The 21,618-nt window shown below is 36.3% G+C and overlaps 1 protein-coding gene across 6 annotated transcripts in view; it reads left to right on the forward strand.

The window, feature by feature from the left end:
* EXOC6B (exocyst complex component 6B) overlaps nt 1–21,618 on the forward strand; it is a 717,372-nt gene that overhangs the window by 131,851 nt on the left and 563,903 nt on the right. The window lies entirely within an intron of this gene.

Here is a 21,618-nt window from a genome sequence, read left to right on the forward strand (position 1 = left end):
ACAGTATAAGTACTATTTTATTAGTGTTTAGGCAAAAAAAAAAAACTATTTTAACTAGAAGTTTCTGAGTTACATAATAAGAGTTTTCAGCTATCACACCAAAATGTGGGTTTCTTTTTAGTCACAGAGAAATTAAGCCAATGTTTGTAACCTTAAAAAAATTCTAAGTGTTAAAGATAAAAAGAGAAGTAATAAACATATGTTGGAGGAGAATTAGCATTCAGGCATTGAATTTAGGCTGAATTTGAACAGAAAGAGAACACTGGCAGCATTTGTTTTAAACATTCAATAAATATTCCTATTTTATCATTTAATGCCTCCTTCATAGGTTTCTTTTTTTTTCTTTTTTTTCACACACACACACTGTATTTTATTTTTACAAGAGATAAATAGACTGACACCAAGCATTGTACATGGATGACCACAACAAAAGCAACAATGATTGCAATTACCAAACATGAAACACACTCATACTTAGCTTTTGATATATGATTGTCCTATTGTACTGCTGGAGTTTTGTGCTTCTACTAAAGAGTTTACTGCTTGAAGAGCCTTGTTAAAATTCTGGCGTACTCACAGCTACTTCTCTTAGTGTGCTTTTCTGTGTCCTGGTGACTGTGGAGAATGCTTCTTCCACGCAGCCAGCAGGAGTAACAGATAGCCAAGCTGAACCTAAAGCATTCAACCTTCTTTCCTGCTTTGACCCCATAACCTCTCTTCTGGTTGGCAGTGTGCTGGTGTTGACAGTTCTCCTGGTTCAGCCAAAGGTGAAAGATAATTGCTTGTGGAGTAGCGGCTGGGATGGTATGTGTTTTTGCAGCAAGCACCCCCACCCCCCGTCCCCAGGCAAAGCTTTGGATCTGGTGCACATTTCAAAGCATGTGTTAAACTTTATGTGATACTGATTAAAATAGAGGGCTCCAGGGTGAATTGGCAGAGCCCCACAACTGCATCTGCCAAATGACATACAGAGAAATGTCTTGCTACAAATGGAAGGGCTGAATTCTATCTCAGCAACATGTAAGCCCGCAGGAGGAAAGGTGACTCTGGGCATGAATACATGCACAGCCTGTGGAGCATCCAGGATTCTTTAGTAACTCCTTTGTTCCTATGGCATTTTAACAGGAAAGAAAGCCTTTTTATTTTCCTTCTCCTTTAAACAACAACAGCAAAATCCATATGGAAATAATAGTTCATATTACCATGTCCTTCAGTTCGCCATTCCCATTGAACATTTATTAAAAACGTAACTTGGACTAAAGACAGAGGTGGAAGAACTATCTACCTTCTGAAGCTAGATTTATGGGTCTTTGTGGTGAGATCTATGAATGTCATTGTTGAAGGAAGCAAACTTTTACAAAGCAGGTAAGTTTGTGTCCAAAGGTTTTTAGGTTCAAGGTCTCCTCAGGATCTCTTTCTAAAAAGAAGTATGTATTTTTATCTTATGCATAGATCAACACTGCCCCAGAGGGAACATAAACAACATTAGTGTCTCAGGTCACATTTCCTTAGACATCTTGCCCTACTTTTATGAGTTAGGATAGAGAGACCATCAGTTCTTTAAAGAGATTTAGACATTTTGTTAGGAAAAGGTAAGGAATTTAGAGGAGTAAGAAGGGTAAGTGGCACACATGCAGGAATAAAAAAGGAAGAAGGAGAAAGAATTGAAGAAATCAGTGGAAAGAGGAGGGTGAATAAAGAGATCAGTCAGGCTTCTAATTCATGGGTGAATCAGAGGGAACAAATATTAGGGATTACAAAAGGTGGAGTGGGTATGAAATATCAACAAAAAGTAGCCACAATTATATCGATTTATGGATTTAAATAACCCCACTAGACATTGATGTATTTCATCACATTCATTCCCTGCTCTAGAGAATGAAGAATTGTTGGATCCTTTGCAGTATCCTTTTGCTTTTCAGAATGGCCCAAAAGATGGCTTTGGGGACTTACTATAGGACTTTGTTATCACCCAGGTTATATTTGAGGTGGGGAAGCATAAGTTGAACAACTTCACAGGCAAAGAAAAGCACTGTGTAGAGCAGATCCTGGGTTGGGAAAACAAATACATTTTATTGTTCAGAACTTGCTTTTTATAAACTCTATATAAAAAACAAACACAAAAAAGCAAACACTATACATATGGATATATTTCAGTTTTCCAGGTGAGACCATCAGATCTGTTTTGCTTTTAAGTGTTTTCTATCATGTATTCTATTTCTTTGTTAAATTTTGTCCTCCCCTCCTCCTCATGCTTCTCCTCCTTTGTACTCTTTTGAAACAAGGGTGGAGAATATGCAGGGAACAGAAAGAGAAAATGCTGGCTGTTTGCCTACTATTTTGGAGCTTTTATTGAATTTCATACAGTTTCTTTGTTTTCCTCTGGTATTAAAGCTCAGTGTTTCAGTCATGAAGATACTTATTTCTAAAGAGTATTTTCCACAAAACTTTTGTTTAAGAGTGGTTTGGGGGTGGGAGATTGATAATCTGTTTTTCTCTTTGCTAGAGTTTTGGTAGGGTCAGATAGGATTTGCCCTGAGGATATTAGTATTGACTTCATGTAAAAGAAGTGTGAAACCTAAGATTCCACTTAGCTTCCTCTCCTGGGCTTTTGTAGCATATTTTATACAGGGAGAAAAATGCAACTGGAATGTAGTTAGCCACCAATCTTAGTGAATGCCACTTCTTTCCAAGGATCATCTTAGAGTTTTTCGTGGGTCAGTTACTAAATGGAAGCTTCATTTTATGTAAAGTAATCTTAATTGATAAAGAATTCGATGGAAACATAAGAGGAAGATTCTACACACTTCTTTGTGTAGTCAAAGTTGTAAAACAGAAGGAAGACTAATAGAAAAGGAATTTGGAACTTGTTAGTAACCACATAGTATTCTCCTTATATAACACATTCATTTCACTATTTTGTGTGTCAAAGATTATCCTTATTTAGAAATATCTCAGAATTTGAATAGTTTTAAAAAAGTCAAGATTAATATCAAGAGCTCTTGCCCAGTTCCCACAATTGTATAACGTCAAGATTAATAGCTTTACACTTCATTTATTATTTCAGTCAGTAAATACCTATTGAGTGTGTATTAAAAACAAGTCAGCTTAGTTTGTCAGATGGTGATATTTGCTATGCTGAGAAATCAAGCAGGGAAGGGGGAAGGTTTAGCTGTTTATTTTGAGATTGGATAAGGTGTTCTGTCCTTTAGTGTTCTATAGCTACTTAAAAATTAATTTTTGTGTTTTCAAGATTCATTGCCTCTTCACATCAGCCAAAACTCATTATCTTGTTAGAGGTTAGGCTATCTTTGGGGGGCAGCACTTAATGCTTCTGCTTCTTCAGTACCCCAGATTCTGACTATAAGCAACATTTTTAAGTAAATCGGCATAAAATTTTGTATTTGTCCGTGTAAAGCCAAATACAACAGCAAGTCACCAAATAATAATATCCAATTTTTAAAAAAGAAATACTTGAAACTTTAAAGAAGTTTTTATGCATTATAAATTTACATATTAGGTGAAAAGTGGATTTGGATGTGGATTTCCTCTTTTTGTTGTAGTTTTTAGATAGGTTGGTAGACACGTTTATGTTGTACTATTTTATTTCAGGGCTGGAAAGTTTCAAACCAATCAGTCTTTTGGTTGATACTTGCAGTTTTTACTTTTTTACTCTGTAATAGGGTTTTTGAGATGGATTTGTTGAACCCCTTGAAGTGCCTTCAATATTTTGTCCTTGTGTGTGTATGTGCATTATCTTGGTTGCTAACTTTTATGTACTCTCATAGCAGTCTATGTGTCGGTCCAGGTTTAGTCAGAGGAGTAGAACCACTAGGAGAGTACTTACCCAGTTCCCACAATTGCATAAATCAGTCCCTAAGCAGAGCTGTTATCTTTGTGTCTGATGCTGGAGTTTGAAATCCAAAGGGAAGGTAGTCAGGAAGGGAAAGAAGATATAAAATAGGGGAGAGCAAAGACAAGCTGGAACTCACAGGTACGAGCTGGAACCCAGGAGAATGGACTGAAACCCATTAATTCTTGCTGCTTTTGATTTTGATGATCTGCATATACTGTAGGAGAAATGGTGCCCTTCATCTTGGAGCTAAACACACCTGGCCTAGGAGGAGCCGAAGGCAGGTCCGGGGGAAAGTGGAGTAACTGGCAGGTTTGGCTGCTGTCCCGCGCCAACAAGCTTAACTAGCAGATAAGTGTAACATGTGGGAGCTACAGAATGGCTGCTGCTGCCTTTCCACTCCCTACATCTTGCACAGGAATCTCTCTTGTGCCTCACCTTAACTAGAACACATAGGGAGGGGAACTGTGGGACATGTAGTTCAGCCTAGCCAAGTCGACTCATTACAACTGTGTCTGTTTCCAGGACAATTAAGAACCATTACTCTATAGCAGGGGTTGGAACTACAGCATATGGGTGGACCACCTGTTTTTCTAAGTAGAGCTTAATTGGAACACAGCCTTGCTAATTTGTTTACATGTTGCCTACTTTTGTGTTGCCAAGGCAAAGTTGAATAGTTGCAGTAGCCACTGTATGGCCTGCAAAGCCTAAACTATTTACTATCTGGCTCTTTAGGAGCAAGTTTACTGACCCTCATTCTGTGGGAACTAAGAGATTCTTTGGATCCCAGAGGACTCATATCTAGAAACACTTCTCAGAAGCTCTAGAACATTGTATTTATCCCTAGGAAGCCTTGCTAGTTTATATTTTCTTTCTGCAAGCATTCCTGTTAAAATTTTGTTTATCTTTACCCTTGCATTTTTAAGTTGTCTGAAATGTTAATCAGAAATAGAATAAAAGTTATTTATAACATATTATCGATTGACATTCTTTTTAGAGCTCTATACATTTAACTGCATATTCATCATAGTTTTTCTATAAGTTTTATAGCTAAACTGTATTGTGTGTTAATTTTCTTTTTCTTTTAAATGTGATCCCTCAGTTTATAGTTAAATTTCTTAAGGTAGGTGTATTAGTTTCCTAGAGCTGTGGTAACAAAGTAACACAAATAAGGTGGCTTTAAAAAAAACAAATTCTTTCTCTCACAGTTCTGGAGGCTAGATGTCTGAAATCAAGGTGTAGGCAGGGTTGGTTAATTCCTTCTCGGGGACTTAGAGAATCTGTTTCATGCCTCTCCTAGTTTTTGGTAGTTGCCAGAAATCCTTGGCATTCCTTGGCTTGTGGCAGTATAACTCCAATTTCTGCATCCTTCATCACATGGCATTCTCCCTGTGTGTCTGTGTCCCTTTTCCTTTTCTTATAAGGACACCAGTCATATTGGATTAAGGCCCACCCTGATGGTCTCATCTTAACTTGATTATGTCTGCAAAGAGACACTTTCCAAATAAGATCATATTTACAGGTTCTGGGAGTTAGGACTTCAACATGTATTTTGGGGGGACACAATTTAACCCACGACAGTAGAATTTAAGTAGATTGAGTGCCTGGCATGCCCTTCTTAGCAGCTTTCTCCGTATTGTCATGCCACAAGGAAAATGTAGAAATGAGCTCTAAACACCCCAGAAATTTTTAGCATAAGAAACTTTGTGCTTTATGAAAAACTGATAAAAACTAAGTAGGTATAACAGGCTCTATATTCAGAAACTCAGGCTAATACAGTACACCCAAAGATGTCAAATTGATTAAAAAGACTGATTCATGATTTGTTACTAGTGTTCGTCAACAAATCAATAGTGGTTAGTCATTGACATTTTCTGTGTGACCATTAAGTACAAGGACTTATATTCGGTACTGTCAAAAGACTCAAAAGAAAGAATCCCTTGAGAACCTTTTCAGGGAAGGTGAATTGATGTATGATCAACTAATAAAACTGTTGAGGCAACTTGGGAATAAAGGAATGATTAGGTTAGTTTAATTTAGAAAATAAGATATTCCTCTTTATTTCTTGTCTCATGGAAATGAAATTACTGGAATATGCATGGGGATATGAAGAAAGCCATTTGTTAATTTGTCATTAGTTAATTATAATGTTGCTCTTCTTGGCTATCATGTACCCAGATGGTACTCACATGATGAAAAGTTTTCTGATGATATGAAACATCTGTTTAGAGGTTACTGTTGACTATTTTTGTGAAGAAGGTCAGTGTTTTTTCCTCCTTTGCCTTAGGCTGTGAGGAAAAGCAACTTCTCTGGGCAGGCTGGCTATAGAACTTGATAATAAACTGATTTGAATTGAAGGTTTAATTCCTGGGTTTTAATAAACCACCTCTGCCCCCCTGTCGCGAAGATTTCAAACTTGTATAACAGGTTGTCTTGGCAGAGTCAGAGCTAGAATGAGCAGTTAGGCAATATTCCCTTGGATGTCTTATATGTGTTTTGGGCAGACATTCTGTTTAAGACTGTCCCAGAAATCTCAGGGACACTTAAGCAGCACCTAGCTATGTCCCCTATTTGTCTGGTACATTATGGACCACATGTGCACAATTGTGCATACTTAAACTGAGATAAGGTGATCAGATTGCAAGGAGAGACATTGGAGCCCCTCGGAGAAACAAGCATGTGCATAAGGATCCTGGCACAGTGAGCCAGACTTTGGCACAGGACCTGAATATTAGAAAGGAGCATTGATCCAACCATTCTGACCTAGTCTTCTTCCTAACCTCGCTCTAGAGCCAAGCAGTTGTATACCTTAGGATATGAAACTTTAAGATTATATCATTAGGCTTCCCAGTTCTTGGTACCCATCTTTAAACAAACTAGGCATTAAAAGAGAAGGCATTTCTATAAAGAATAGAGAGACTCCTACCAAGTGGACTGTGAGTGAGAGTATGAGTGGCCACTGAAGTCTAGCCACGTTGATAAGTGAAGTTTTTGAGCCAGTGGGTGTAGAGATATAATATTTTTAGAATAGCCTAGTAGGATACTTCAGTTAATGGGCTTAGGGGACATTCAGGTTGCATTTACCTTTCAGAGTTTTAATGTTGCAGCCAAGGTATACTTTTTAGTTTTGGTTACTTAATTGTGAAATAAAGTAATGTACCTTTCTGGCCAGCTGCTCTGGGCTAAAATTCTTAGAGCTGGGAATTGGCATAATGTGAATGTGAAAGTTAGCAGGCAGTATGTTTTGAAAGTTTAAAATGGGTGCCATGAGTTTAGCTTTTAATTTCACCTTAATTTACTTTTGGACCTTAATTTAAATTTGGATCTTAAATTTCACCTTAATTTACTTTTCGACCTAATGTATCACATTGTTGGTTTAGACTCATTTTCTTGTTGGTGAAGTAGGGGTGGTTAATGGTTACCATACAGAGTGATGAGGTTAGTATCATTAACCGAAATAATGTACAGCTTTGACTAGATAATTTTGTAAAAGTGCTTGATAATTTTGGGACCCCTATCACTTACTACTAAGTTATTAGCTTTCTAAAAGACAGTTAAGAAAAGGATTCAAGAGTGAACCTCCAAGAGACAGTGTTTTACGTTGGATAAGATAGTGACACAAATAAGCTCAGTTATCATGATGGATGTAGCAAATGCAGTTGTGCCCTGTTTATATCCCTTTAGACCTTACCCTTTCAGTGTGTGCCTACTGAACCTCCAATTCCAGCACCTGCATTTCTTTGCCTAAGGGTTTTCTTTGGATGCCAGAGACAGGGGATTAATGCCACTCCCCCCACCCCAACGTCCTTGGTCCCAGTAGCCCTCAATCAATAACTGATGGAAGTTGGTGTGTAAATACCTCAGCTCCCTTGCCCATCAGGTGGGAGGATGGTATAGAATACTTCTGAGGCAAGTATTCTATACTATTTCCGAGTACTCCATGGAATTAAGTTTCAGTTGACCTAACTTGCTTGATAATAGACCCTTTATTGGCTTCTTTCTTTTCATTGTCTCACTTCTTCATGTCCCTACTTATCCTTCCTGGGGTCTTCTCCCAAATAAATTCCTTGGACTGAAAAGTTTGCCTCTGGGGGATCTTAAAATAAGACAATAATCAATAGCAATGAGAAGTCTGGACCCTGTTTCTATACGTACTTAGCAATAAATGTGAGTTTCTAGTAGATCCAAGACAAAGCATACTTACATAGCCACTTAACTCCAACTCCCATTGAAGTTATTCCCTCTTCTGTTCCCCCCACCTGTAGGGTGATCTGGATGGACAGTTTCTCTGGGGAGAAACTTCCTTTGTCAGTATCTTTTGGTGATTTTTTTTTTTTTCGGGGGGCGGCTGGTCAAATTATCCCAAGTAGGAGCTTCTAGAATCCTTCTTGCTTGCCAGCATTTTAAGGAGTCTAAGTGGGAGGAAAAGATTGGGGATCTCAACATTTAGCAAGTAAACTCTCATGCTTAATCTCCCATTTTCAGAATGATTCTTATGTTCTCAATTGTGACAGCTATTCCCCAGTCCAGGGACTTTCTAGCCTTTTGCTGTGATGAGGGAAGGATAGGTAGTGCCCAGATGAATTTAGAAAGGGGAATCTGAGAGTCTAATTGCTTCTTAAGCATACTTTCAACTAAGCCTATTCAAGCTTCATTTTCTGCTCTCCCTTCCAGAGATACCTAGTGCTACTGATATGGTGCAAGTCAGGCTGCCACTTGGTTCTCCCCATTACTTGCTTTGTCTGGTTACCAACTGGGCCCTCTACTTTCCAGCTTCCAGCATTTTGTTGCTGTTGGTTCTTCTGTACTCTTTGATTTTTGTAGGTTTATGCCTTTTAAAAAAAAGGCTGTTCAGTTTTATTTTAGTGGAGTTTTGAGGAAGGAGTTTAGCTCAGTGCACATGCTCAACCTGCCATCATAGAAGTTAGTTTTCACTAAAGAAAATATAATAAAAGAAGGCTGTACAGCCAGCAGTATTGAATAAAATGGTAGGTTGTGTATAGTGCCCCAGTAGTTAACAAATTATATATTTCTGAGCATCTAAGGGAAAACATTCCAAGCGATTATTTCTTTTCGGACTGTTCATAAAATGCTCTTGAGTAAGAAAAACACAGAAGTGAAAGTTGGGGAAGAAACTAAGATCTTACGATTTTAGTGGCATGGGATATGTATTCTCTATTTGTGTAGGATATTTGTGCTGAGTTTCATTGTTTGGAATGTACTTACGTATATTGTACAGGGCTTCTTTTATAGTCGGAAGAAATGACTATAGCAATAGTACTTATTTACTGTTGCGTATATGAGAAATTCAAAGTCTTTAAACATAAATAACTTAGAAAGTTTGGTTAATTTTATTGATGGGGTGAATAAAGAATTCAGAATCTTGCTTTGGTTACACAGAAGTCTCCAAACAGGTTACACAAAAGTCTCTAATCCTTCATTTCTGAAACCTGGACTTTTTCAGATACTACTCCTTGGCAAAAAAAAATCTATGCCATATGCATAAATTGTTTTACTTTAGTAGGATTATCAGATCATAATTGTACTTTCTAAGATACCTGTTGACTAGTAATTTTTCCCTAAGAGAATATCTTTCTCCCATCACCCATGGTATTGTCTGTTTTATTCTATTTTAGGCTATATTAACTCAGTGAATTTTGTATGTGGCATATTAAGTTACAGAATTCTGTGGGTGGTTTTTCTATCATGACTCTTTTGCCTCTTAGACTTAAAAGCCTGAGCCTTCCTCAGGAAACCCACTTTCCAAAACTCCAGCTTCACGTATGATGGAACTTAAAGAAAAACTCTTGGCTGAGTTTGAATGCTGAGAACCAGCTAAGTGGTTTTCTCTGTCTGGAGAAAATTGGAAAAAGGGAATTATTAAGCCCAGCAAATGTAGTTGTTGATGGAAATGCCGACAGACTGGTCCTGCTTGGTGCCACTGTTGTAAGAAGTCAATCAATATTAGATGTATTGTAAGAGCTGCTGCTTATGTACAAGTTGTGTCTTGTAGACCTTGTCACACATAAATAAACCCCTTCAAAAAATGTTAAGTGATCTCTATAAAAAACATTTATTTTGTTCTCCGTCTTAAGCCAAATTCTTGTTGTTTATGGCTTCCTGTACCCAACAGTTCCTGATTGTCTCAAAAAGCAAAACATGTCCTGTGTGGATTAAGCTGCTGAAATGCCTTTCAGGCATTGTTTATGAGTCTGTGCTCTTTATTTTCAGAGAGAAAGTGAATACTTTAATGTCTTCCATATTCCATAAATCTGTCCCGTGCTGCAATTCAAAGCTGTGTGTGTTTTTGTTAGAAGGTACTTCTGGTTGTACTTAGGGAAGAAAAGCTGCCTAAGAACGTTAGTGAATATTTGGGTGGTGGTGGCAGACTCCCCTAAAGAGGATTTGTACTGGTTGAAAGTGCTTTTGATTTTTTAGCTCAAGAAAGAAGTCACCAAAGGTGCTGTTACAGTGAGTAGTAGTGTAGAAGCTCGTTGATTGCTTTGCACCAGTGAGTTTCCTGTTTGGCTCATCCTTTGGGACTGGTCTTCCCTCCAGGCAGGCTTGCTGATGTACCACTTTGACTCCACTACTAAGTAGCATATTGAGTGTGCCTGTCTAATGGTCTCAGTAGAGGGAAATTGGACTTTACTTGCCCCCAAATAAGGCTGTCTGTCTCTGGAGACTGAGCAAAAAGTAATTTGAGTTGCAGGTCAAAGTTTACTTTTTTCTTAACATTTTATTTTGAAAAATTTCACACATGCAGAAAAGCTGGAAGAATTGTACAGTTAACACCCATATTTACCCACCACCTAGATTCTACAGTTAACATTCTACAATACTTGTTTTGTCATCTATCTGTTATTCCTCAACCCATCACATCTTTTTTTATGCATTTCAAAGTAAGTTTGAGACATCAGTACGCTTAATCTCTAAATACTTCAGAATGCATAACATTAGCTAGAGTTCAGTATTCATTTGATTATTCTTTTTGAGGTAAATTTAAAATACCATAATATGCACAAATTTGAAGTGAGTTTTTGATAAGTATATCCACCTGTTTAACCTAACCCCTGTCAAGATATAGGACATTACCATCTCCCTAGAAAGTTCTCTCATGCACCTTTCTGTTCGGTCCTCTACTCTTTTCTTCCCAGAGACAACCACTTTTTCCACTGTAGATTACTTTTGCCTGTTGTAGAACTTGATATAAATGGATTCATACAATATATACTCTTTTATATAAGGCTTCTTTCACATATAATGATTTTGAGATGCATTTATATTGTTACATGTTTAAGTAGTTCATTCTTTTTCATTGCTGAATTTTATTCTTTTACATCAATTGAACAGTGTTTATTCATCCTCCTATGGATGGACGCTCAAGATGTTTCTGTTTTTGGCTACTATGAATAAAGGTACTCTGAACACTCTTATAAGTCTTTTGTGGACATGTTTCATTTCCCAGGGTAAATATACCTGGGAGTGGAAGTCTGGGTCACAATTTTATGAGAGACTGCCAAACCTTTTTGCAAAGTGGTTGTTCCATTTTACATTCTATTAATATGTGAAAGTTTCAATTGCTCTACCTCCTTGCTAACATTTGTTGTTGCCAGTCTTTTTAATTTCAGTCATTCTGATGGGTGTATAGTGTTCTCATTGTGTTCAACATTTATTTTTGTTTTAATGTGGGAATGATAAATAAGGGATGGAAGGGACATAAAACCAAATTGTAACAAATTGTACTAGCTTACCTAGTGAATTTTCTGCCCTGCTGTTGGATGTGGATGGAGCTGTGAGTGAAGAAAACACAAAGAACAGTAAGACAGAAAGGTAGAGTGATAAGGCAGGTGACAAAGGACCTGAGGGCTACCAGGGCTGAAGTCACTTCAGGGATTTGGGAAAAAGAATAGTAGTTAGCTTAGAGAGTTAAATTTAGTTGACTTTTTTTTCCAACGTAAAAACATTTTAATTGTTTTGATATCCATGGGAGAGATTAATATTCATTATTTAAAAATTTCATATACTCTATAATGATGTATGTGACCAGGAATGTGAGAATCATTCAAAAATCCCACTACTCACAGGTAATCTTTTGGTGAAAAGATTTTAGATTTTTAATCTATGGATAAATGAGAATCATTTGTGTAATACATATACATGTGAGTATACACATATTTGCAAAAATGAACTTAAGCTATATATACAAACTATATAGCCTTTTCATTCACATCTTAGACATAATGTCCATAAGTATACCAAATCATTTAAAATATTTTCTATAGTATTTATATAATTATATAATAACTATACAGTTAAATAGTTATTATATAATTATATAAATACCATAATATAACTTTTCCTCTGTTTCTGGACATTGGGTTGTTTCTAATATTTTTAAAGTAATGTTTTTTTTTTTTTTTTTTTTAATGTGCAAAGCTTTATACTAGGCACTGGGTGGGCAAGGTTAAGGAAGGCAGAGAATCGAAAATGAAAAAGACAGAGTTCTGCCTTCTAGGAACTCATAAGCCAGTGAAACTGAATCAGATGCTAAAAGCTCTCAAAGTAAGTGTTTTTCTTACTTTGAGTGTGTGGTGGTTTGTGCAAAAACTCTTTAAGTTAGGTTTAATATGACTATTGCTTTTCAGTCCTTTGTTGATACACCTGGGCAGAAAGATTGCCAAATTTTGATAGAGTTTGGTATTCTAAGAAGTATTGTAAACTAGTTGCAGTTAGGAGTAAAAAACTGTTCCTGTGGTTTTCATATGTGGTTCCACAGAACCCTAGGATTGCATGAGAACTTTATGGGGGTTCATTGAAAGAAAGAACAATTTTAGAGGGTGTGTCTTTTCCAGTGTTTACATGTGATCCCACGATAGTATTTGAAGATCTAGGTTATAAAACAATACCACAGAATAGCTTCATAGCCTTTCTACTTGAACTAATATGGAATCAAGATGGATTTCTTCCTTATAGTTTTCTTCTTAGTTATGTTTATAAAGTCAGAACAAAACCAGTTCAAATATTACTATTTGGTAACTTTGTTACCAGATCACGTAAGTCTTTTAAAATCATTGAGTAAGTGAACAGTTGGTTTTCTCCTGTGCTTTCTCCTTATCTCTTATGGTTACCCTGTGGTTTATTTTCGGGCCCATCATCTCTCCTTTCAAAAGTACTCCAAAACATGTTTTCTTCCAAGAATCTTCTTACAGAGTTTTCTTACAGAAGGGATAGCAAAGGAGGTGGAGAAAATAATATAAATAGAAAAACAATAAAATATGTCTAGGAGTTTGTGCATTTCTAACCTTACTACTGTCTGAATTTTATCTGGTTTAAATTGTGATCTTCAACTCCAGGGATCTTGTTTCTTGAATGGAATAAATAATGTCAGCCTGTCCATTTGTGAAAAAGGAATCTTAGGAAGAAAGAGCAGATGGTTGGAGCCATTGTGTTTCTTACCCAGCTGGGAAGAATACTATTTTCAAATGTTATTTCCATTGTGTTTAATACAGCTCAAGGGCCTATTTCCAGCACCTTTTTTATTTGGCCATGTGTTTTGCCCAACTCATTGTGCAAAAAGAACTCTGGTCAAGACTTTGATTATAGGAATTAACCAGGCATTGTGACTAGCAAGATTAGAAGGCTTCACAGACAAATTGTGTTAGTTTTCTTTTTTTAGATACTCTAGTTTTAGAAATAACTTTATGAACTGAAATTAGGCCATCCTGTTTCATTGCTAGTGGAGAGAAGGGACTTAGAAAGTTGTCATCTTATATGGTGTATGCCTCTGGCAGCAAAAGCATTTTCAATTATTAATGTTGTTTTTAATAAATTAAGAGCTCAATATTGTTTTACTGGTGTATATTAGGAAATCAGTGAACATGTTTTTAGGGGAAATGCCCTTTCTTACCAAACTACACTGCCATCTACTTTTTCGGAGATCTTGAGGCATGGAGCTGGTTTTTAAAGATGGAAACTTGCGTGGCTAACATTTTATATACTTGGTTAAAAGTATAGATTTTACTTAAACATTAGCCCTCTGCTTTGGACAAATGCTTTCATATGCTACTCAATAGATTATCTTATGTCTATGACATACTGGAATTTCTTGTCAAGATTCTTATCAAGAGATTCATTCACTCAGCACTAATTGAAAGCCTATATTATATCAGGTTTTGTGCTTGGAATTCAAAGACTTAAAATACATAGCTCTTGCCCCTAAGAAGCTTAAATTTTTTTTTTTTTTGGCCATGCCACGGCTTGTGGGATCTTAGTTCCCTGGCCAGGGATCGAACCCGGGTCCCCTGCAATGGAAGCACAGAGTCCTAACCTCGGGACTGCCAGGGAATTCCCACCCCTAAGAAGCTTAGAACCTAATGAGCATGATAGACTAATCAGTGATTATAGTATGATACCGTGGTGGAGGTGTGCATGTAGGGTTTTGCGTGCTCAGAGAGGCATCTACATCATACTGAGATAAGTTTTGAGAGTGAATATGAGTTGGTTAGATGAATAAGGGTGAGGTCCTGTTCTAGGCAGAAAAAAATCATCTGTTTTAGGGATTGAAGGTTTGTATTCAGAGAACTACGCTGAGGCCTGAGTGAAGGGTATATTTGTGGAAGTGTGTTGAGAGATGAGAACAAAGAGGTATGCTGTAACTAAATCATTATGGGCTTTATATAATAAGTTAAAGGAGTTACAATTTTATTTAAAGCTAATACTGAAGATTTTAAGGACGGTATCAACTTATCAGAGTTGTATGTATAAAGAATTATATGTATAAAAAACCCTCTTGACAGCCATCAGAGAATAGGTTAAAGAATGACCAGCCTGGAGACAGGGAGCCCACACAAAGGATCAATAACCTTGAAGCTAAAGATGAAAAACCATGACTTTTCCCACTGTTTGTTTCTTTTTTTCTGTAATTAGCTTAGTCTAAGGCAGAGAGTGGTGGGCTGAAATGGGGCAGGAATAAGAATGATGTTTGGAAAGGAATGATAACAACAATAGTGATTAAGATTTGAGTGCTTCTTATTTGTCAGATCCTGTTCTAATAAACACTGTACATGAATTATTTCATTATCATTTTATTCTTTATAACAACTTGAGGTAGTAGTATATTAATCCCTACTTTACAAATGAGGAAACAGAAGCAGAGACAAAGTTAAAAAACTTACTTGTCTAATGTCACATAGTGAGTGGCAGAGCCAGAATTTGAACCTAGACAGCCACGCTCAGAGCACATATTTTAAAATACTTTTTAAAGTAATTTCAGACTTGAAAAGTTACAGAAGTTGTACAAATAAGTATATATACACTTTATCCAGATTGCCCAAATGTTTTCATTTTACCATATTTGCTCTACCCATCTCTCTCTACATATAATTATACATATTATTAGTTTTTTCCAAACGATTAGTTGCAGACATAACTCCTCCTCTAAAAATGCATTCTCTTATATAATATATATATCTCTTATATATATTCTCTTTTATAATCACATTATCAAAATCAGGGAATTAATATTTATATTATCCAATCTACAAACCTTATTCAATTAAAAAATTTTAAAGATCTTATTGGCTTTATTCAACGATTCATGAATCAGGCAGCATCCAATCTAGCAGGTAGACAGGAGCTCTCTAAAATTTTATAAAAGAAAAACATTTGTTTTGGCCCCAAATCCAGTCCACGATCACCTGTTCAGAGTTTGTGCTCTTAATCTCTATACTGTACAGCCTTCCCACGGGCTGTTCACTATTGCTAGTATTATCAGAATCATTGTCTCCAGCCAAATATTGATTATATTCCATTTTTCTTTTGAAATCTTCTGCCACCATTTATATCAATTCAAAGATTAAATAATTTAAAGGTTCTGGTTTTCTCTTTTTCAGAATTTTTTTCTCCAATTATAAATGTAAACTTTACCTTTTCCGTCACTTTCTCCCACATTTTACAGCTTTCATACCATCAGTGAAGTCCCATGAAATTACCAATGTTTTAATGTTAGAAATTTTATTCTTTCTCCTGAACTTCCTTTCTTCTCTCCTTGAAAATACACTTCTAAAAACATAATCTTAACAGATTACAACTAAGAGACCCACATTTCCTTTGTTTACCTTAAAATGTCTTTTTTTAGAACTGGAATTCTTTTTTTTTTTTTTTTTTAATTGAAGTATAGTTAATTTACAGTGTTTTGCCAATCTCTGCTGTACAGCAAATTGACTAAGATATACACCTATATACATTTTTAAATATTCTTTTCCATTATGGTTTATCACAGGATATTGAATATAGTTCCCTGTGCTATACATTAGGACCTTGTTGTTTATCCATCCTAAATGTAATAGCTTGCATCTACTAACCTCAGACTCCCAGTCCATCCCTCTCCGTCCCCTCCTCACCCTTGGCAATCACAAGTTTGTCCTCTATGTCTGTGAGTCTGTTTTTGTTTTGTAGATAGGTTCATTTGTGCCGTATTTTAGATTCCACATATAAGTGATATCATACGGTATTTATCTTTCTCTTTCTGACTTCACTTAGTATGATAATCTCTAGTTGCATCCATGTTGCTGCACATGGCATTATGTTGTTCTTTTTCATGGCTGAGTAGTATTCCATTACACACACACACACACACACGCACGCACGCACACACACGCACACACACGCACACACACACACACACCCACACACCCACCCCACATCTTCTTTATCTGTTCATCTGTCAATGGACATTTAGGTAGTTTCCATGTTTTGGCTATTGTGAATAGTGCTGCTATGAGCATATAGGTGCATGTATCTTTTTGAATTATAGTTTTGTCCGGGCATATTCCCAGGAGTGGGTTGCTGGATCATATGATAATTCTATTTTTAGTTTTCTGAGGAACCTCCGTACTGTCTTCCATAGTGGCTGTACCAAGTTACATTCCCACCAACAGTGTAGGAGGGTTCCCTTTTCTCCACACCCTCTCCAGCATTTGTTATTTGTAGACTTTTTAATGATGGCCATTCTGACTGGTGGTACCTCGTTGTTTTGATTCGCATTTCTTTGAAAATTAGTGATGTTGAGCATCTTTTCATGTGCCTACTGGAATCTTAATCTGTGGTCCATGATCTGTAGGTACATTAACCCTCTGCAATATTATATGTATTTGCAAATAATTTCTGGACAGAATGATCTTACCTTTCATTGGGGTTTTAAAGTAGTTGATAGCCCAGAATGATTTTAAGAATTGTCCTGTTAGTTTGTTAACTTCTAGAGGAGAGAAATTACATCTTTAGGGTTTTTTTTGTGTGTGTGTGTCTTACGAAATCCTAGTAGACAACAAAACAGTAGGACCTAGCAAATTTTAATCAAGTGCACTTTTTGAGAATTCATACTGCATGCCAATTTGATAAGTACACATGCACGTTAGTCTATCTATGTTCCTAATTTAAACAGACTGCTATTGTGTATGTTTTAGCTATTGGCCTGCTTCAGTTCCTTAATAAGCAGCCCTGTCTCCTTCTCATTGCCACCTCTTCCAGGGAACCAGTGCCCATCCAGCCACACTGTTTTACTACTGGGCAGTGAAATCAGATTGTACACTAGTGGCAGCAGCATTTATAGGCATTGAAACAGAAATTGGTAATTGTGTTACAAATGTTCAGCAAGCCACATTTCATGACCAGCTTTACAAGAAAAAATTGAAAGTGTGAACAGCTGTTGGTGCATTGCATTTGCATTTCTACAATCTCAAGTGAAGATAAAACATTAGCAGCTGTGATAGATTCCTGCATTTGACCTAGTGCCTCAGGGTGTATAATACATTGATGTCATCAGGCTGTCAGGGTCCTGGTGAGAAGTATGGAGAGAGGGAGAAACTAAGAGATGAAAATAGGTTTGTTATTCCTTTAAGTTTTTTTTTTTTTAAATCTAGATCGACCTACTGGAATCTAGCAATTCCCATAGTCAGTGAAAGAGCTTTTGATATAGAAATTCCAATAGTTGATTGTTCTCAGACCATGTATGCCTTAAAAATATTAAAGTAGTTATCTCTCTCATGGATTGCCCATTTTAAAATTTTGTCTATTCTGGATTGTATGCCTTTATGAGATTTTAATTCTCCTTTGAATGTGTTTGGGTTTCCTCCTCTGTCTTCACTTAAGGCACTGTTGAGGAACTCTTTTATGAGATCCAAATGCTTGAGGGCAGAATGAGACTTTATTGATGAAATTATTTTAAGCCCACTTCTCATAATATTTATTAATAAATTATATTTTCTTTCTCCTCTAGGAATTATGAAGTAAACTGTCAAGGAATATACCACTGTTTGACTTTTGGGCCCACTGAAGCTCAATGTGTGCTCAATGTGTAATGCTTTGGAGAGGGTCCAGATAAAACTGTTAAACAGGATTAAAAGTGTGAAGAGTAGGCTTGAAGGTGTTGAGTGCCTGAAGCTGTAAAAGAAGGAATTGGGGAGGGGCTGGAAAGGATCAGTTATCAGTGTTATAAGGATCTACTTCTTATAAGTTTGAAGGTACTTAGTTATTCTTTACTGTTGTGCACTCATTGTCCCCACTTTGCTGAACTACAGAAAGGAAGGTGAAGGGTTTGTGCTCTGATAGTTGAGAATCAGGTTAGAGATTAGGGCTGTATGGATTCTGAAACACTGGAATATATTCCAAAAGTTAGCAGATTTTTGGTCCAGGGATATTAATAAGAAAGGTAAATTTAATGTTTTGTCTGGAATGGTTTTATTTTAGAAGATCCTTGAAGATCTTTTAGTCCAAGATTCTATGTATTTTGATATTCTGGTACTAAGACTTCTGGTACTAAGTGGACCTTATGGTAAGAACAGTAAGTCATTTGAATTTTTTTGGTTTGTTTGTTTCTGGCTCATTTGGATCCAAAGCAAAATTCTGATGTGTCATAATGTGGGCTAACTCAGAACTTCTTTGTTTGGGGGTTATGTTTTGTTTTGTTTTGGGTTTTTTTTTTTTTGTATAGTTCTTTCCCTGTTTGAGAACCACGATAGTTTTGCAGTCAGTGGTAGTATCTTTTTCAGTTGTCTAGGAGGCAGAAGATCTTGTGATCCGATTGTTTCTCAAGAATACAGTTGACATCTGATTAGATAAGGATGCTTTTTCTTGCCTTCCTTTAGTTAGAGCTATTGCCTCTGTTTTGGAAATAGCATTTGGTAGTTCCCCTTTTTACTCTCAACCACTAGACCTGTTAATCTTATTGAAGACTTGAGATTTTATGTGCAGTCTGTGCAGGTAGCCAGATGCCATATGCTGTTAATTTCTGATTCCATGAAGGCCAGATCATACAGCTGGAAATGATTGGAAGGAAAAGCCTGTTCTTTTGTTTAACAAGACAAAGCCTATTGTGTACTCTGCTTCTGATGCTTAAAAGATGTATTTTTTTTTCTTACTGCATAGTATGTAGGGCTAAAAGTTTTGAACTCTTCACTTCAGAAATTACTTTTCCAGACAAAAGAGCAAAACAATGTTTGTTTAAATTGTTCTCTGGAACATGACTGATAGTGTTTACAACATTTCTATGACATTTTGATCCAGTGGGGAGTACTTGGAGAGGTATTTAAAGTGCTTTTCACTAAATCAGATGCTTTGTAGTGTTTGAACCTTTTAAAAAAAATTATTTGAAAGGTTGAGTTGAGAGACAGAAAATGGCCAGGGCATTCTCTAAAGACTAAGAATGGCTTATCATAAGCAAAGCTAATTTTTTCCCTCAAAAATAGAAAACCTACTTTTTTTTTTAACTAGAATGAGATGAATACATATTGATTCAGAGCTTTGTTTATTCATGTCAGCCCTTTCATAAGGGTTGTTTTCCAGAGTCTACCTTCTAGTCAATGAGAATTTCTTTGGAAAAAGCCATTGAGGGTGTGTGTGTGTGTGTGTGTGTGTGTGTGTGTGTGTGTGTTTGTGTTTAAATTCTACTGCAGAGGAAGTTATAGCTTGATTCAGGTACCAGGGACATATTAGTAGAACATAGAGGAAAGCACTATGTAGGTGTCTGTATTGAGCCAAAGATAGAGTATACGTAGAGAAATTCGTGTTTTGCACATTGTTTTTTCTGATCCTCGTGTTTGACATGTGAGTTCAAGGCATTTAGCTGCTTGAAACTGCCTCAGGGGAGCTTATGAGCTATAAAAATTCCACAACATAAGTATTTAAGTAATTGACTCATTTTGCATAATCAGTTACTTATAGAGAATACCAGCTTTTTTTTTCTTTTTTTTAGAATCCCAGCTTTTAATGGTGGATTTTTTAGGACATCAGACTAGTGGAATGTTTAAATGCTATCTTTAAACTGGGAGAGATCATGTTCAGCTTTTTATTTTATTTTATTCTATTCTATCTATTTAACTTTTTAATCAACTATAGATATTTTGCATTATGGAATTCCAGGTATGAAAGTCAAAACAAAGTTCAAAGAACCAGTTAGTGATATGCCCTGATCATATGACATTTATCAATAACACTCCTCAGGATTGGACTATGCTCTGTACATATCTGTATAAATTATGGCAGAGCAAGATATTTTAGTTTTGCCTGTTTTGAGTGGTATATAAAGAAACATGGTCAACCTGATTTTGTAGATGGGATATACAACTGAAGTGGCTATTAACCTAAAGATATGAAAGGAATATATTTAAGCATTCAAATATCATCATTAAACACATTTATTGTTGTGTATTGGGCAATTTAGATAGTTAAATTGACACTGTCTGTTCTCTAGGCCTTTGTAAGCTAAAACAGATAAACATTGTTTAATGTTGGTTTTCAGTCAGATGCACAGCCATTTTAAAGGTACATGAATCATTACTATTGGATAGATATAAGTGATTGAAATAAATGGGCATCAGTAGAAATGCATCTTTGTGTGTACAAGAGTGTGAAAAGTAAGTGAAGAACATTGGAAGTTGAGATAACACTGGTTCCAAGACTATTAATTAATGAAATGCTTTGGGACTCTGCATTTGAAAGAATATTGAAGATGGAGAGCTTGATCGTCTATAAAAGATAGGACTTTCCTAATTATAGAGCAAGATCTGAGAGAAATCTCAGAAGAAGGGTGATGTTGTTGAAGGGAGATTGGGAATATGCTTGATTGATAGAGGTACAAAGGACCAAACTAGGGAAATAGGGAACTGGGTTAACAGGGACTTCCTAGTAAAACTCACTGAAATAAAGGAGTCATAGTTTCATAAAATCAAAGTGGTAAAGGATATCCTTTAAGTCATATAATCTAAACTTTCTGCCAATGCAAAAGTCCTTCTTCAGTATTACTAATGATTGAAGGGAAGTTTTAAATGTTTAAAAAAAAAAAACTCTTTTGGTCAGTCAATAAAGACTTGTTGAGTGTCTGCTATGTGTCAGACACTGTACTATTAATGTAGGTGTGAAGGAAATACAGTCTTCTGCTCATGAATTTTACTGTCTAATTGGGTGTTGATGGTGTAGAAAGAATAATCTTTAGGGACTTAAAAACTAAATACATGCTTATAATTTTGTGAGAAGAATTATTTTCTTTTTTTCTTAAATTTATTTATTTTATTTATTTACTTTTGGCTGCGTTGGGTCCTCATTGCTGCGTGCGGGCTTTCTCTAGTTGCGGCGAGTGAGGGTTACTCTTCGTTGTGGTGTGCAGGCTTCTCATTGTGGTGGCTTCTCTTGTTGCAGAGCACGGGCTGTAGGTGCACAGGCTTCAGTAGTTGTGGCACGCAGGTTCAGTAGTTGTGGCTTGCAGACTG

The sequence above is a fragment of the Balaenoptera borealis genome (genome assembly GCF_965194805.1).
Source record: "Balaenoptera borealis genome assembly, chromosome: 15".
NCBI lineage: Eukaryota > Metazoa > Chordata > Mammalia > Artiodactyla > Balaenopteridae > Balaenoptera > Balaenoptera borealis.